The 16,947-nt window shown below is 39.1% G+C and overlaps 1 non-coding gene across 1 annotated transcript; it reads right to left on the reverse strand.

Moving 5' to 3' along the window:
- Positions 1–16,006: 16,006 nt before the first annotated feature.
- LOC141624639 (small nucleolar RNA R71) lies at positions 16,007–16,113 on the reverse strand. Its single transcript, XR_012534444.1, has one exon. It is a non-coding gene; the product is annotated as a small nucleolar RNA R71 (small nucleolar RNA).
- Positions 16,114–16,947: the final 834 nt, after the last annotated feature.

The raw sequence follows: 16,947 nt of genomic DNA on the forward strand, positions 1-16,947 counted from the left end.
GTACTTGAGAGTAATTGAATTAAAGACAAATAAAGACAACTTAGTTTGTTGATAGTAGATGTTTGTTGACTCAAGACCTTTTAATCAACTGAATTAACCCATCTTTATTATTTGTCTAGTAGTTTATTTCTTAATGAATCTCAAAACCCCTCATATTATTGTTACTTGTACTCTTTACTTTTTACACATTAAATACATCGCCTTCCCTATGGATTCGACACCTGACTTACCTCTACTATATAGTTTAAGGTAATAGCACTTTATTACTTATTTTTGGGAGCATACGACTACGGCTTACCAAACACAAGGCATATTGGGCGGTAAAGGAGCTAAATATGGATGCAAAGCGAAGTGGAGAGAAGCGGTTGTTGAAACTAAATGAGCTTGACAAATTCCGCTTGAAAACTTATGGAAGCTCCCGTCTTTATAAGGAGAATACGAAAAGATGGCATGACTAGAAAATCCTGAATAATGAATTTCAAATTGGTGATAAGGTGTTACTATTCAATTCCCGCTTCAAGCTATTTCCGGGATAATTAAGATCACGGTGGCCCGGTCCATTTACCGTCAATAATGTCAACAAGTTTGGTTCCGTTGAAGTGATGACCACCAATGGCGAGAAATTCAAAGCAAATGGTCATGTTTTGAAGGTGTAATACCCGCCTTGTTTAAGGACCCCTCGACCGATCGTTTGACCAGAGAAGACCGTAGGAGGAGATAGGGGAGAGGATAAAGGACTCGACCTAGTAGGGGCTATTCGACCGAGTAGTGTTAACACTCGACCGAGTAGGGCTTACTCGGTCGAGTATGAGAGTACTTAACCGAGTATCGTCGTTGCTGACGTGTGATTATAAAACGCAAGTTGGTAAATCTTATTTCATTTTTTAAGGTTCCCTATCTCTCTAACCCTAACATATCTCTCTCTCACCTATCACTCACCTCTCTATACACTCTCATCTAGCCTAGACACTAACCAAAGAAGGGGATTGGTTTATATGTGGAGTATTCAAGTTAGGATGTCATCGTTGCTGACTTCGGTCCATGTCACAAGGTAAGTCGCCATTTATTTGTTGTCTTTCAGTAGGTCTTTAAGGTAATCTTGTAATAGGTCGTGGTTACTGTTTGTAGGATTCGTCTCGGAGTCTTGCCTGGTTAGTTGTTGGATGCATTTTCATGGATTAGCGATAAGGTAGGGTTTCCCTACTCGGTTTACTATTTAATTGATTTAATATTGTGTTGTGATTGTTTGTACGATTGATATTGTGATTAACTGTTGTTGTTGGATTGGAGTTGGGTGTTGGATTTATGATGGTTGATGGTGATATTCGCGAGGTGCGTCCTCGGCTGAGTTGAGTTACTTGCGGGAGTGGCTTCATGCCCTAGTTTCGCCCTCTGTGGAACCCGCCACAGGAGGGGATGTGCACATTAATGAACAGGGTTATCGCTCATTGATGAGCAGGGCTTAGGTGGGTATGGCTGCAGTCCCCCACTAGCAGGGCTACATACTTTAGTGTGTAGTCAGTTACATGTTGTGATTGGGAGTTGGAGGTGGATGATGATCAACTGTTTATCTTATCGTACATGTCTTATCTTGTTATGCAGTAACTGACTACGTGTTGTGTTTTCAAAACTGTGGCGATCCTTTCGGGGATGGTGAGTTGTTGGTTTAGCAGGTGCAGTTGGTCTTGATGCTTGCGGGGCTTGGAAGGGAATCGAGTCACAACACTACCGGAGTAGATGTCACCGACACTCACGCTTGTAGTCTTTGTAGTTTTCACGTTGTATTTTGCCACGCTGTTCTACGTTTTAAAGACTTAAACTATTTAGTAAATGTTATTTTATTGTTTATTTGATCTACTCTGTCGGGCAACCGAGATGGTAACGCCTTCATACACTAGGGTGGTCCTTGGTAGGCACCTTGGTGGTCCTCATAACTCTTCACAACTCTTTCTCTCTCAAAACACTCGAGTGATTCTTGGTAGTGATTGATCTTGGAATTTCTTCCTGCTTGTTCAAAACCTTAATCAAGGTAAAGTATTCAATCAATTTATTCAACTTACTATCATTTTTTGGTAGAATTTGTTCAAAATTTCGAACCTTTAACTCTTGTAAACCAAGTTTATGTGCTTCTACTTTGATATTTTGTGTTCTAATTGCTCTTAAACACCTCCTATGTATACATTAAAACGGTTTTTGGCTTGAAATCGCCCATCTTATGTTGCAAAATAAATTCTAGGGTTGCTTCAAGTTTAATTTTTGGTCCCTTAGATTGCCCTAGGATGTTTCTTAAGAGTTAATTGATGATAAAAATGCTCCTTTTGGTTAGTATGATTTGTATTTTGTGAGAAACATCCGTCTTAAAACTTCATCTTAAAAGTGTATAATTCGAAAAAAAACAGTCCATACTATGGCAAAATTTTGGAAATATCCTTGTTGAAATTCATCTTCTTGCAGCATGACGAAAGCAAAAGCCCCAGCTAAGAAGCGGACTCGCACCAATGTGCAAATGGAAACAGGTTAATCTAGCCAAGAACCCGTTGTTCCTCCGGTGGGAGAATATCCATCGGTAATTTTCTCTGACTATAAGCAGTGAAATGCTTTTGTGGCCTTGATGAGTCGGACCATGAGACCGACACGTTGTGTGAACCCCGACATCTTGGAGACTTTGGGGGTTAAAGGGGATATCGTGCATATCTTTGAGATTTTGAGGATGGAGGGACTCTACCACCTACGCAAGAAGTCCTACCCGTATCTGACCCTGCAGTTTTTGAGCTCCTTTGTGTATGATGTGAAGGGGAAAACCGTTTCTTTCCGCCTTATAAATGAGGATCATGACCTAACCCTTGATGAGTTCGCTGGCCACCTTGGCCTAGAGGCGGAGGAAGAGGGATACATTAGCGATGTGGCAAAGAATAGTGGGGCACCCCACTACCTACCTTACCTGACTGGCCGACCCGTTCCTAGTGCGAGTGCCATGTTTCTTAGGGTGCAGAGTTTCCTCGCTCATGCGGGGTTTTACCGACGATTCATAAAAGAATTTTCCAAAATTGTAAAACCCCTTACTCAACTTTTGCTTAAGGATGCCCCATTCCAATTTACTCATGAGTGTGTTGAGGCTTTTGATAGGATCAAAGAGGCTCTAATTTCGGCAACGATTTTTCAACCGCCAAATTCGGAGTTGCCTTTCGAGATAATGTGTGATGCAAGTAACTATGCCGTTGGCATGGTTATTGGTCAACGGGTTGGGAAAGCTTTAGATGCAATATACTCTATAAGCAAGACCTTTGATCCCACACAAGTAAAATATGATACCACGGAAAAGGAACTTCTTGCTATAGTGTATGCTTTGGATAAGTTCTGCTCCTACCTACTTGGATCAAAGGTGATAGTGTTCTTGGACCACCTTGCTCTTAAACATCTCTTGGTGATGAAAGAATCGAAGCCACGCTTGTTGAGGTTGATAATATTGCTTCAAGAATTTGACTTAGAGTTAAGAGACAAGAAAGGAGCCGAGAACGTAGTTGTGAATCTTTGTCAAGGATTCGGTTTGACAACAATGAAGAAGATACACCAATCAATGATTCCTTTCCTGATGATGTTCTGATGGCCATCCACACACAACTCGAATAACACACAACACCATGGTATGCCGATTTTGCAAACTACATTGTGGGAAGTGTTCTTCCACCAAACTTGAACTACAATCAACGAAAGAGATTCTTATTTGATGTGAAGAGGTACTTTTGGGATGATCCCAATCTATACAAAGCATGTAGTGATGGTCTTTACCGCAAGTGTGTGCCACAATGGGAGGTTCAAGGAGTTTTGGAAGGTTGCCACTCATCCCCATATGGAGGACACCATAGAGCTAGAACGACGGTTGCCAAAGTCCTACAATCGGGCATCTATGGCCCACCATGTTTGAAGATGCTAGAGAGTTTATCATTCATTGTGATGCTTGCCAAAGAACCGGGAACATATCGTGGAGGAATAAGATGCCACAACGACGAATATTGGAAGTTGAAATCTTTGATGTTTGGGGAATTTATTACCAAGGTCTCTTTGTGTCATCCCAAGGCAACAAGTATATTCTAGTTGCCGTTGATTACGTGTCAAAGTGGGTAGAAGCAATTGCTACTCCAACCGACGATGCAAAGTGGGTGACCAAGCTCCTAAGAAAAGTGATATTCCCAAGGTTAGGAGTTCCTAGAGCAAATATTAGTGATGGTGGAACACATTTCCATGAAAAGAAACTTGCATCTCTCTTGACAAATTATGGTGTTTAACATAGGACCGGCTTAGGATACCATCCTCAAACAAGCGGTCAAGTCAAAGTTTCCAATAGAGAGATCAAGCAAATTCTGAGAAGGTTGTTAACATGACTCGTAAGGAACGGAGCATGAAACTTGATGACACTCTTTGGGCTTATAGGACGGCCTATTAGACTTCCATAAGAGCTTCACCTTACAAGCTAGTCTATGGAAAGGCTTGTCAGTTGCCACTTGAATTGGAATACAAAGCCTTTTGAGGAATCAAAGCTCTTAATCTTGATCTCAAGCTAAGTGGAGAGAAGAGGATCTTGCAAATTGAAGAATTGGAGGAGTTTCGGCTTCACTCATATGAGAATGCAAAGATCTACAAAGAACGCGCCAAATTGCTTCATGATAAATGAATCAAGTAAAAGACCTTGTACAAGGGAGGCAATGTCCTTGTATTCAACTCTCAATATCGGCTCTTCCCCGGAAAGTTGAATTCACGATGGACGGGTCCCTTTGTGATCACAAATGTTGGAAAGCATGGAGACTTTGAGTTAATGTCGGATGATGGGAATCGGTTCAAAGTCAATGGTTAATGTATCAAGCCTTATTATGAAGGAGCTTTTGTAGGAGAAGTTGAGGCCATCCACCTTGAGCCTCTCCCACCATGATCAAGCATTAAAATGGAGGAGAGTTTGGTGGAGTCCTCTCTAAACCACCACTTGTAAGTATACTAACTTACTTACTTGCACTTAACTTCATTGCATTGTATTTTAATTTCTTGTTTTAAATACAAGTGTTGACATGAGAGCAAGTGAGGGAGGGTTACTAATCAAGTTTGATGTATGAAGAATTTGAAATTCAAGTGTGGGGAAGCTTTTGCCTAGGCTAAGAGAGCCTATATCACTCAATAAAGGGAGAAGAAACTATAGAAGAGCTAAAAGGAGGATCCCCACGAGTTGGCCTCGACTCGTGGGAGCTAGAGCCAAGAAAGATTGGAAGTTTTTATGCGGAAGCGAAAATCGGGCGTCCTAGTATCAGGACGGGGGTCCCGAATGCCTAGGACGGGCATACCACTCCTAAGGACGCACGTCCTTATCTGCTTGTTAAGAAAAAAATTTATCCTGTTACGAAATTCAGGCGTCCCAGTGCTCGAGTCGGGCCGACCGACCATAGGACACGCATCCCTCTCTGTGTATACCAAAATTTTCTGAAGCAAGAAACGCCCGTCTCCCTCAATGAACCGCTCATCTCCCTCCTGTGCAACTCTTCTATTGGCTATAAGATTTCTTTCTTTTCCTCATTTTCACCACACATATTAAGATACATCCAAAGAAACAAATCAACCTCTCTAAACTTTAGTAAACCTAAATCTCCCTTCTGTGCAACTCTTCTAGTAAACCTAAATCTCCCTCACAAGCACTCAATCTCACCCAACCTTATATCCAAAGAAACAAATCAACCTCTCTAAACTTTAGCTCACCTAAATCTAGGGTTTTCCACAAAGCAAAGAGATCTAATTTAGAAGGATTGATTTCACTCTCACATAATCACAAACAAAGTCCTTAACCCAAATCAAAATGTAAACACCAAGAAGTTCATGACAAAAGAACAAAGAAGAACAAGGATAATTGGAAGTTCTTCAACATCGCATCTCAACACAAGAAGGAGGGAAAATGAAGAAATTATTGATGTTTCAAGACTTGATCGGTTCCCCCACATTGAATTTGTCAATGATGCACAAAGAGTTGTCTTCCACCGGCTATTGGGTAAGAACATCCTTCCAACTAAGTTTGTTTGTCATGATACATTAAAAAAAACTATGGATTTATCATCAAACCGAAGCATTGTTCGACTTGTTTGGACTCTCTACCATATTTCACATGCATGAGCTTACATATAAATCACTTGTGCTTGAATTCCTAAGCTTCTTAAAGATCCCCACCCTTAAGAACACCATTTGCATAGAATTTCGGTTGGAAAATGTCACAAGAATGATGACATTTGTTGAGTTTGTGGATATTTTGGGCTTAGATCTATCAACCTCTCATTCATCCAAGCCTAGAAACTATAGTGTGGAACTGCTTTGGAGAGCCCTAACGGACCATGATATGTCAAAGATTAAGGATTTTTAGGCTTCCTACATCCAAAACCCCATTATTCGATTCACTTACCGTTTTATCACGAGCACCCTACTTGCTCGACGTGACCCGGCCTTTGTTAATGAGCTTGATCTTACCTTCATGGAATCATATTTGCAAATCCAAGGTAGAAGTGGCTACCATTTCAATGCTCCTTTGGTTTAACCCAAACTTCAACAACGATAACTTGTATGTGCATCTTCCGGGCAACACTAGGCTTAATGAAAGGCTTCTTTTCCAACAACACCATTGGATAACCTATGAGGGATATGAAAGGAAAATCAAATGTTTGACAAGGGGAAGCGCCCCTTTACCCCTTCCAATGGAAGGTTTGAGAAGGGTTTCACCGAGAAGAGGGCCCCATTCCCTTCCTACCTTCCTACCTAGTGCCCAGAAACACAAGATAGGAGAATCAAGCCCTACCCCCTACTCAACAACAATAAGAGCATGAGCAAAAGAATGAAAGGGAAAAGATCATTATTCATCCATACCCCTTCCCTTACCAACCCTACAACCATCCTAACCCGTTCATTCTCCCAAAGGATGACTTTGCCACCAGTCTACTTCAAGCTTTTCATCGACAACAATATGATGATAGGGTGGATGCCTACTATGCGCTATACCCTAGTTTCCATCAAATGGCCTACCAATGCCGCTTTAATGAAGAAGCAATGCTTCCCTCTTGGGCTCAAGTTGACATTTTCTTCCCAAATTCGGCCCATGGGAATGGCAGAGCAAGTGTGATAAGGCTAAAGTCATATCACCTAAATCAAAGTAATCATATATCAGTACTAACAAAATAGCTAGTGGCAAGAAGGGTATCGACTCCACAGGGAGCCGGTAATATTCAGTTTTTTAATATTTAAAGTGTCTTAAAGTAACCAATCTATGGGGGTTTCGAATGTTTGATTTCTAACAACTAAAAGCAGGTGTTATAAAAGATGAATAACAATAATATTAACAATTCTAGGAATTAGGTTCACTAGGTAGTTATTCGGGGGTGAGATTTAACTTATTAATAGAGCAATTTATATTATTTAAGGTCATAAGCTTGGTCGATTCCAATATGTCCTTTAGATATAATCTAACATGCAATCGCTATCATTAAATTTGTTCTATCAGTTGTCGTAGCCTATACTAGTCTTAACCCGATCGCTGAAAATCCTAGTTTATGCAATACTAATTAATTAACCCTGCAGAAGCTAATCAACTAGATATAAACCAACAAACTGAACAATAATAAAGAGCAATTTAACTATCAATTCATCAATATAATCCCCCTTCTAACAACCTAGATCGCCATTCATCCTAGATGAGAGAATTAGATACTCATATTAAAAGGAAAAACAAGAACAATAATAATAAGAAACATGCTGAACAATAATAAAAGATGAATAAAGCTTGAATAATAATTATTAAAGAAAGATTAGAACAATACCATAAAATAGCTTAGATCCGGAAGTAAGAACAATAAATTGAACTAAAGTAAGTATTTGAGAGTTTTTCTTGGGTAAATTCTACTGTAGCTACGGAAAATAAAGCATAAATAAATTAGGGTACGACTTTGGGTATTTATAATAAAACATAACCGACTTAAGGAAAATTGCGGAAATTATAGAATAAAGTGGTTCCTCGATCGAGCCCCAATGTACTTGATCGAGTCAACAATATCCTCGATCGAGCCTTGGCCTAATTGATCAAGGAACCATCCCTTTTCAGCTCCTTTCTTCGTGTTGTCTTTTTAACTTCCCTTCCTTTATTCTTATGGATTCCCGTGCCATACTTCGTGTATTTCTTCATGCCTACTCCGCGATGCCCATTTCATTCCTTTGCTCCTCAAATGCATCATTCCTGCAGTAAACATCAAATAATGGAAGTATCAACATCTCTAACATAAAAGGCATGTAACTAATATAATTTATCACGAAAATCGTATCAAAAGCTATTAAGGGGAGGCATAAATATGTATATAATTATGACTCATCAAAGTGGCAATGGTAGTGATGGAAGGGAGAGTGACAATGACCCCGTGGAGTTGAGTAGCGATGGGGATGAGTTCATGGACTTCTATGAAAGTGACGAGTCTAGAGTGAATTGGAGCGATGAACTTGGAGGAGATGATGATGATAAGTGAAGAGTTCTTTGGCTTAGTAAAGCGGGCAAGAAGCACCCACCATGGCTTATGTGAGCTTATTCTTCCTCTCTCCTCTCTTTTTCAAAATTTGATTTGCTTTATAATTTGATTTGAATAGTTATTGTTGTTCTGGTTTTTTGCCTAGTGAAGTGTCCTAGCAATACCAAAGGACTTTTTCCACCTTAGCCACATCGAGGTGATGACAATTTTTGTTCCCACTAGAAAAATCCAAAATGACAATTTGCATAACATTGCATGCATGGCCTTGTGGCCAAACTTCCCCCATAAATTTAACCGGTTTGGGGATGTTTAGTTACAAGCAACCCGAGTTAATCTAAATTAGCTCTCCGAATAATAGAAAGCATGCATCAGTTTGACTAGTTTAGCTCGCATCATTTGTAATATGCTTCATGTAGTATGCATTTAGTGTAGCATTCATGCATATCATATAATTTCATGCATTTGAATAATTCCCTATCGTATTGTCCATTGAGGACAATGTCCATACTAGTGTGGGGGTGGGGAATTCTAACACTCTAACATCTAACCTCTAACTTATTTTAAAAAAAATGATAAAAATTTTAAAAATCCAAAAACATGTTCCTTTTCTTTGTAGTATAGAAATGTATATATTGTATATACTTGTTTGTTTATTTGTCACTCTTATCACATTGGAGCGACTACGCCACATTTGAAGCATGATGAAAATAGAAGACCGCATGGTATGATCTTTCCAAATATCCTTTCTCCTTCTATATGTTAATGACAATGTGGCTATATTTTGATTGATGCGGTACAAACCTATGTGTTGTTAAGAGTTTCCATTTCGTTTACTTGGCATATTAGTTGATAGTAGCATATGCATTAGAGTTGTATATTTGATAGTTGCATCATGGCATGTAGTTGTATTTTAGAAAATATTTACGAAAATTCCTATTTGGGAAGCTTGGCAAGTTTATATATGGCCCTTGTAGATAATTTTTCTCCTGGAGACTTTGTTTGCTAGAATAGTCTCAAGACACCCTATGATGTGTCATACTAGTATCCTTTGCCCATGGACTAAGGCCTAGTCAAGGGTTTGCATCTGTGTCACCTATCCAACCTTATGATGTCATATGGACTTGATCCACTTATCTAGGGGACCTTGATTGACATGGTGGTTTGGCAACCCAAAAATACTTTTCATTAATAAGTTTGAAGTGCCTATTTCAAAAGTTCTGTGAACGTGAAATCATTTTTAATTGCCAAAGAGACCACAAAATGTTTTGAATTGTTGATATTGACGAGAAAATTGATGGAGGAGTACCACTTCAATGTGCTTTGGTGTGGGATTCATTGAATTGGGCCCCCACATGGTTGTGTATTCGGCCGCCCAAAGACAAAGTGACTATCACCCCAAGAGCTATTGTTTAGAGGTTAACCGGTTGCCTAATAAGCAATTGGCGAAAGCAAAGGACACTAGCAAATGAGGGACAAATCCTATTTCAAAGTTTTGAATTGGGAAATGCAGAAGTTGAATTGAGGTCGAGTTTTGAAAGTTAGTCAAATCCACTAGTTTTGTTTTGATTGACTTAAGCACTCCATTCCCAAAAATCATTTTTGTTATGCCACCTTGTTGAGCTTGGAATGATCCTTGGCCTTTACACTTGTCGAGAATCCGAGATTTATCATGTCACATGCCACACGCCACATGCCACTAACTTCATAAGGATCATCATTCCACCCTCATCCGATCGCCCTTCACAAAAGTATTGAACAATTGTGGACAAAGGTAACCTAGTTTAACACAACTTGGAGGTGACTTGTTTGTATCCTCTTGGACTTAGTAATTAGGAGAACTAATATCTATGATGGAGTGTGTGCCCTTGAATTGTTTTCCTTGTAGGTAATTTCCACCACTTAGATGAGAAAAGTGACTATTCTTTTTGTAGATGCATCCCTTAATTGTTTTTATGTGCTTAAATGTTAGGATGCATCGCCAATTTGGCAAGCCTCACCTTGCCTTTCAAGAAGGCATCTTACCTCATATGTGTCTTGTTGTGAGTTGAAGCGATGGAATGAGACACGCTAATTGTCTCACATCGTCTTGTAGTATTAATAAAGGTCATAGTTTTAGTCACCTCTTTACTCGGCACGAGCAAAGGTTCGGTTTGGGGATATTTGATGTGACTCATATTTACACACATTTAGTCCCCGAACTAGCCTCGTTCCTACGCTTTCTTGCATGTATTAGGGTCGTTTCTATCTTAAGCTTCCTAATTTGCATATTCTATGAGGTTTTGTGCCCTTGGTAGGGAAGGAGCGCTAGCCTTGCGTGCATGGAGCAAAAACGGAGCTAAATTGATCGCATATAACGACCAAGCATCAATGATAAGACTGATACTAAAGGCCTAAGTAGATAGAACAAATAAATGGGCAGTGATGAAGGACCCCCAAGGCTCCCCCCAATGATCCCCATGGATCTTGAGGCAACAAATTGAAGAAGAAGCCAAATTGACCTATGAGACGGGCGTCCCAAGCACGGCCCGAGTGTCCTGATGAGCAAGACGGGCGTCCCAAGACTCAGCCCGAGTGTCCCACAACCAGGACGAGCGTATTCCTTTACATCATGGGCGTCCAACAGGGGCAGGTCGAGCGTCTCTATGATGGACTTTCAAGGCGTTAATCTTCATTTTAGGGACTTAATCATCATTTAAGCCCTTAGTTAACCTACTACTTATACTTAATATAAATACTCTCTTGTAATAGAGGATTAGCATCAAGTCATTAAGAGTAGATTAGAAATCAATTAGCTTAATTACATATTAATCCTTCCTTAATTATTGTTGAAGAATTTTTAGATCTAGTTGGGTAATTGAATGATTATTTGGGGTTTATTGAAGAATTGACAACTCTTCATTCATCAATCAAGTTCTCTTCTATTATTCTTTCCTTTCCATTTGTTCATCATAAGTTAGGTACAATTTCTTTACTCTTTGCTTAATTATTGTTTATTGTTTTACTCATCAATCACGTTTAGACTTGTTAATGTGATTGACACCCTTTTTAACATGCTTTCCATGATCATGAGTGAGTAGTCTCCTAACTAGGGTTAATGGGGGATTAGGGGAGTTAATCATGGGGTAGATGTTTACTTAATGTTATGATTGATGAAATGCTTGATTGACAACCTAGCATAAATCTCTTATCCATTCAACAAGACTTGTAAGACATAAACAAACTGAAGGCTTGTTAGACCATGCATATGGTTGAATAGAACGAAATTAAGTCGACTTGTAGGTGTTGTAAAGTCTTGATCGACTCGGCTTCGAGACCCAAACCTTCCTAGAAATTGTAAGATATAAACTAACTCGATTCCACTACAACAATAATTTGCTTGCATCTATGAAACTTGTTTATGTCATCTCACCATGAGTCCCTTAAGAACCCATGACACCCTAAGTGTCTTTTATCAATTATTTACATTCCCATTTATTATACTTGCTTTACTTTTTATTTGTTTACATTTACCTTGCCTAGTAGTTTAGATAATCATCTCAATCCAAACTAAATTGTGACTCTAACGCATAACTACTAGCATTTGATAGCTTAATTCAATACTCGTCCCTTGGGATCCGACCTTTACTTACCTCTCTACTAAGGGTAGTTTGTGGAGAATATAAATATTGTTTGAGGGCGTTCAACGACACGACCCATCAACAAGTACCCCGGTTACCCAACATCCTTTAGCCCCAAGATGCAGGTGAGTGAGCTCACTTAGAGGGTGTCGAACTCCTTGGTGCTCCGGAACCTTCATGAGATGGCTTATGTTCAGGGTGTGGGGACTAACTTGGCTCAACCGGTTTGGTGACGCGGCGTAAGGAACGATAGTGGTGTGTTTCACTCCTACGGGACGAATCCGGCTACATGGGGAGCCCCTACGTGCTACCCTTATGGATGCCTAGCACCATGTAGAAGTGAAGGAGACCCATGAACGAGAGCTTCTACCGGAGGACGGTTTGGAGGAGGCACATCAGGAGTTGGCACTTCAGGACTTGAGGTGATGAGGAGATGGAGGAGGTTCGTGGCGGTGTCCTTGATTGACCGTTTCATTGTTTTTATACTTGTGATTAGTGGACTTGTGTCGGATTGTTATCTTTATTTTTGCGGTATTGGATTTTTATTTGGTATGTAATCGGCCATAAGGCCATATTTCGTGACTGGATTTTCTAGAACTGTTGTGTAGGTACAATGATGGCGGGAATAAAATCCCGAAACTTTGGATATATCTTTGCTTGATATGGCATTAGGGAGCATTCTAATTTTGACATATCGATCGAGTACCTTCAAATCGATCGAGTATCATATATGTTGCATTTTAAGGAGCATTCTGACCTGCACATACACGATCGAGTATGTCTAACTCGATCGAATACGCCTAACTCTATCGAGTGCCCCTGCATGTTTATAGAGACTGTTTTTATTATTTCACTTGGGACCATGAGGTAATTTGGTTAACTCATATGTTGTTATTAAGATCATTAAGAGTCACCTCTATGCTTTCGATTTGTGTATGAGTGGCATCAAGACGGTATGCAGTAATTGTAGTTCTATGTGGTTACTACTTTTTGTTAGTTTTCGTTATATGGGCTATGTTGGTACTAAGTTGGCCGCAATGATATCATGATGTCAAACAGACAAGTTATTTTACAATATATATGTAAACCGAATAGTACTTGTTGTGCATGGCAGATTCATTGTTGTGTTGTTATTTTTCATCTTATATGTTAACATAGATACATGTTAGTTTTATAATGTCAAAGGATAGGTTGTGGGTTTCGTTTAGTCTTGATATAGCTAATCTTAAAGGTGAACTTAAGGAATGAAATTCTTTTTAAGAGGGGAACAGTACTGTCGCGCGTAAAAATGTCAAAAACGTCTTCTTTTATGTAATTTATTACTAATATATTTATTATTTCTTTTAAGTAATCAAAATGTTGTCTAAATGATTTAATCATTTGTGGGGTAATTTAGTTGTTGCATTGTCATGAAGTTATAAATTATGTTGAGTAATTTAATTATATTGAATTCGTATGGTGTTGTATGGTGATGAATTCGCTTGGTAAAATGGAAGTAATAGTTTATATCTATGTACCTTTTCGATTGTTAACATTTGGATGATGACTCGTGGTGGAGTTATGTTTTGGTAGTTATATTCGCGAGCAAGGATGATGATGATTAGTCGGCATGGGAGGTTGGGTGGTATGTTCGGGGTATGGTTACAGTGGTTCTTGTTGGGATGGGTTGTTGTTGGTCATATTGGCTTAGGATACACTTTCAGTTTGTGGGAGGCGATGAGTTGAACTTCGAGGACGATGTTCTTTTTAGGGGGGGGGGAAGAGAGATTGTAATACCCGCCTGTTAGGGTCCTGCTGACTGACCTTAGATATATGGTAGACCTCTTGGAAGCTTTACTCTTTCGGCCTTGCATCATAGTAACCTTTGGGATGTAGGAACTGGATCTAGTGTAGGCTACTCGATCGAGTAGTCCAGTGACTCGATCGAGTAGAGGCCACTCGATCGAGTAAGTTCCATACAAGATAGAGCATGGCGGGTTCAGCGTTAAGTTATAAATCGCGAATCGTAAACCCAAATCAGTTTCTTTTTCATTTCTCCCTAAACCTAATTGGCGACACACATTCTCCCTCACCATCCTTCAACCTTTTGATTATCATGTCCTTCTTATACTCTTTTTATGTTATTCTAATCTAATCTTAATCTTGTAATCAACTCTTAATTAAGCATTAATACAAATCTCATTTCCTTAATTTCTCTATTGTTCATCATTTATTTTGGGTAATTGAAGATTATTTGGGGTTTATTTGGAGGATTGACAACCTTCCATCAATCATCAAGTACTACTATTATTCTTTGCTTATTATTTTGGAATCATCATTAGGTATAATTCTCTTAATCCCTTTTTAATTATTGTTAATCATTTTCATTTATTTATCATGTTTTGTCTTCCTAGTATGATTGACAACCTTGTTAGCATGTTAAACTTGATGATGAGTGAGTAGTCATCTTAACTAGGGTTAATGGGGAATTAGGGGAAACCAATATGGGGGATGATTCATGCTTAATCTAATATGTTCACATAATTTATTTGCTTGCTTGTTGTGATCTCAACTTATGCACATGTTATGTTTGATACAAATGCGAGCCTATGAATCCTTGCATTTTTTACCCATCACTTACCTATTCAATGAGACTTGTAAGATATAAACCAACTCGAGTCTCATTAGACCATGCATATAGTTGAGTAGGGAGGATTAAGTCGACTTGTAGGTGTTGTACAATCTAATCGATTCGGCTCCGGGACCCAAACCTTCCTAGGATTGTAAGATATAAACCAACTCGATCCTATCACAACAATAATTGCTTGCTTATAACTTGAGAATATGTTTGTATGATCAATTTCCATGAATCCCCTATGAACCCATGACACCCTAGTGCTTCTAATCAATTGTTTACATCTCATTTTAATCATCTTGCTTGTTTATTTACATTTTTATTTAGTTTAGTGATCTCCTATCTCAACCCAAATTGTGACACCCTTAGACACGACCATTTGCAATCGAAAATCATACATTAATACCCGTCCCTTGGGATCCGACCTTTACTTACCTCTTTACTAATAGTAGAGTAGTTTGTGAAGTTATAAATATTGTTTTGGTCTAGGTAACTTTTGACGACGAGTAACAAAACTGACGAACCAAAAATGGCGCTGTTGCCGGGGACGGTGTTAACTTGATTTGATTTTCTTTGATTATTTTTAGTTGTGTCTTTCTCTACCTTGGGGAAGTAAAACTCCTCAAGGTTTGTTCTAATTTTTTTTTATTTGTTTGATATTTTGCATGTCTCGGAGATCATAAGGTAACTTGTTACCCATTGATCTTGAAATTGAAAGAACTTTGACCAACAATAGAAGACTTGCTAGAAATACTTTGAGAGGTATTGGTGAGATTGTGGATATTCAACCAAATAATATTGAGTTCATCACCCCTTTTGCAAGAGAATGAGAGGATAACCCAACACAAAACCAACCACAAAATCAACCCACAATGCCTAAATTTTCATGACATTTCGTACCAACCGAGTAGAACCTACCAAATGGTACTCCCACATCACAACATTTGACCGGTAATTTCATTGCAAAATCCGCATTTATCCAATTAGTCGAAAGAAGCCAATTTGGGGGGATTCCTAGTTAATACCCTCATTCTCATATGGAGACTTTTTGTGACTATTGTGATGCGATTTCTCAAACCAGAGTGACTCAAGACCAAATTTGATGGGTCTTATTTCCTTTTGCTTTGATTGGTACTGCGAAACAATGGTTAAAGAGCCTTGATAAGGCTACTCTTGGTATTGACTCTTGGAAGAAATTAGCACTTGCTTTCTACAAAAAGTTCTACCCTCCGGAAAAGACTAACATTCTAAGAGCCCAAATCACGAGATTCAAACAAAGGGACGAAGAATATTTGTATGAAGCTTGGGAGCGATTCAAAGGAACTCGCCGCTCATGTCCTCATCACGGACTTAGCGAGTGGTTCTTGGTACAACAATTTTGGAATGGTGTTTATGAAGACTCCCGAAACATTATCAACATGGGATCAAATGGTATGTTCACCGAAGTTGACGATAATCAAACATGGAACAAGATTGAGGAAATGACGATCCATAACTCACAATATAGTAGGCATCGGAAGGCTTCTAGAGGAGGAAAGCAAGAAGTGGACTCTATTACTCAATTGGGTGCTCAACTTAGTGCTCATATTGGTACCATCAACTTGAAGTTTGAGAAGGCTATGGCTAAACTTGAAGAAGCCTAAAAATCACCTAAGCAACATTTGAATGCCATGGTGGCATCTTCATCAATTCCAAGTGGAGTATGTGAGAGTTGTAGAACTTTGGGACATGACCAAAGTGAATGTATGGGAACAAGTGAAAAAGTGGAGTCTTTCCAAGCATACAAGAGTGGTACCCCTTATTCCAACTATTACAATGAAAACACCAAATTCCATCCCAACCTCTCATACAAAAGCCAAAATGTTCAAAACCCTCAACCAACATACACCCCACCTCCAATGAGAAACCAAGCTCAAAGACCCTTTTACAACCAAAACCAAGGTTACCAAAATCAAACTCCATACAATAAAACAAATGACCAAGGTTTTGATGTTCAAAAAGCGGTCCTCCAAATGCAAAAGAAACAACAAGAGTTTTTGGTCGTAACTCACTTGGAGCTTAATTTTCGGTTACTTGTCGTTAGGGGCACCTAGACCAAAACAATATTTATAACTTCACAAACAACTCTACTATTAATAAAGAGGCAAGTAAAGGTCGGACCCGAAGGGACGGGTATTGATGTAGG

This window comes from Silene latifolia, chromosome X (assembly GCF_048544455.1).
Source record: "Silene latifolia isolate original U9 population chromosome X, ASM4854445v1, whole genome shotgun sequence".
Classification (NCBI taxonomy): Eukaryota; Viridiplantae; Streptophyta; class Magnoliopsida; order Caryophyllales; family Caryophyllaceae; genus Silene; species Silene latifolia.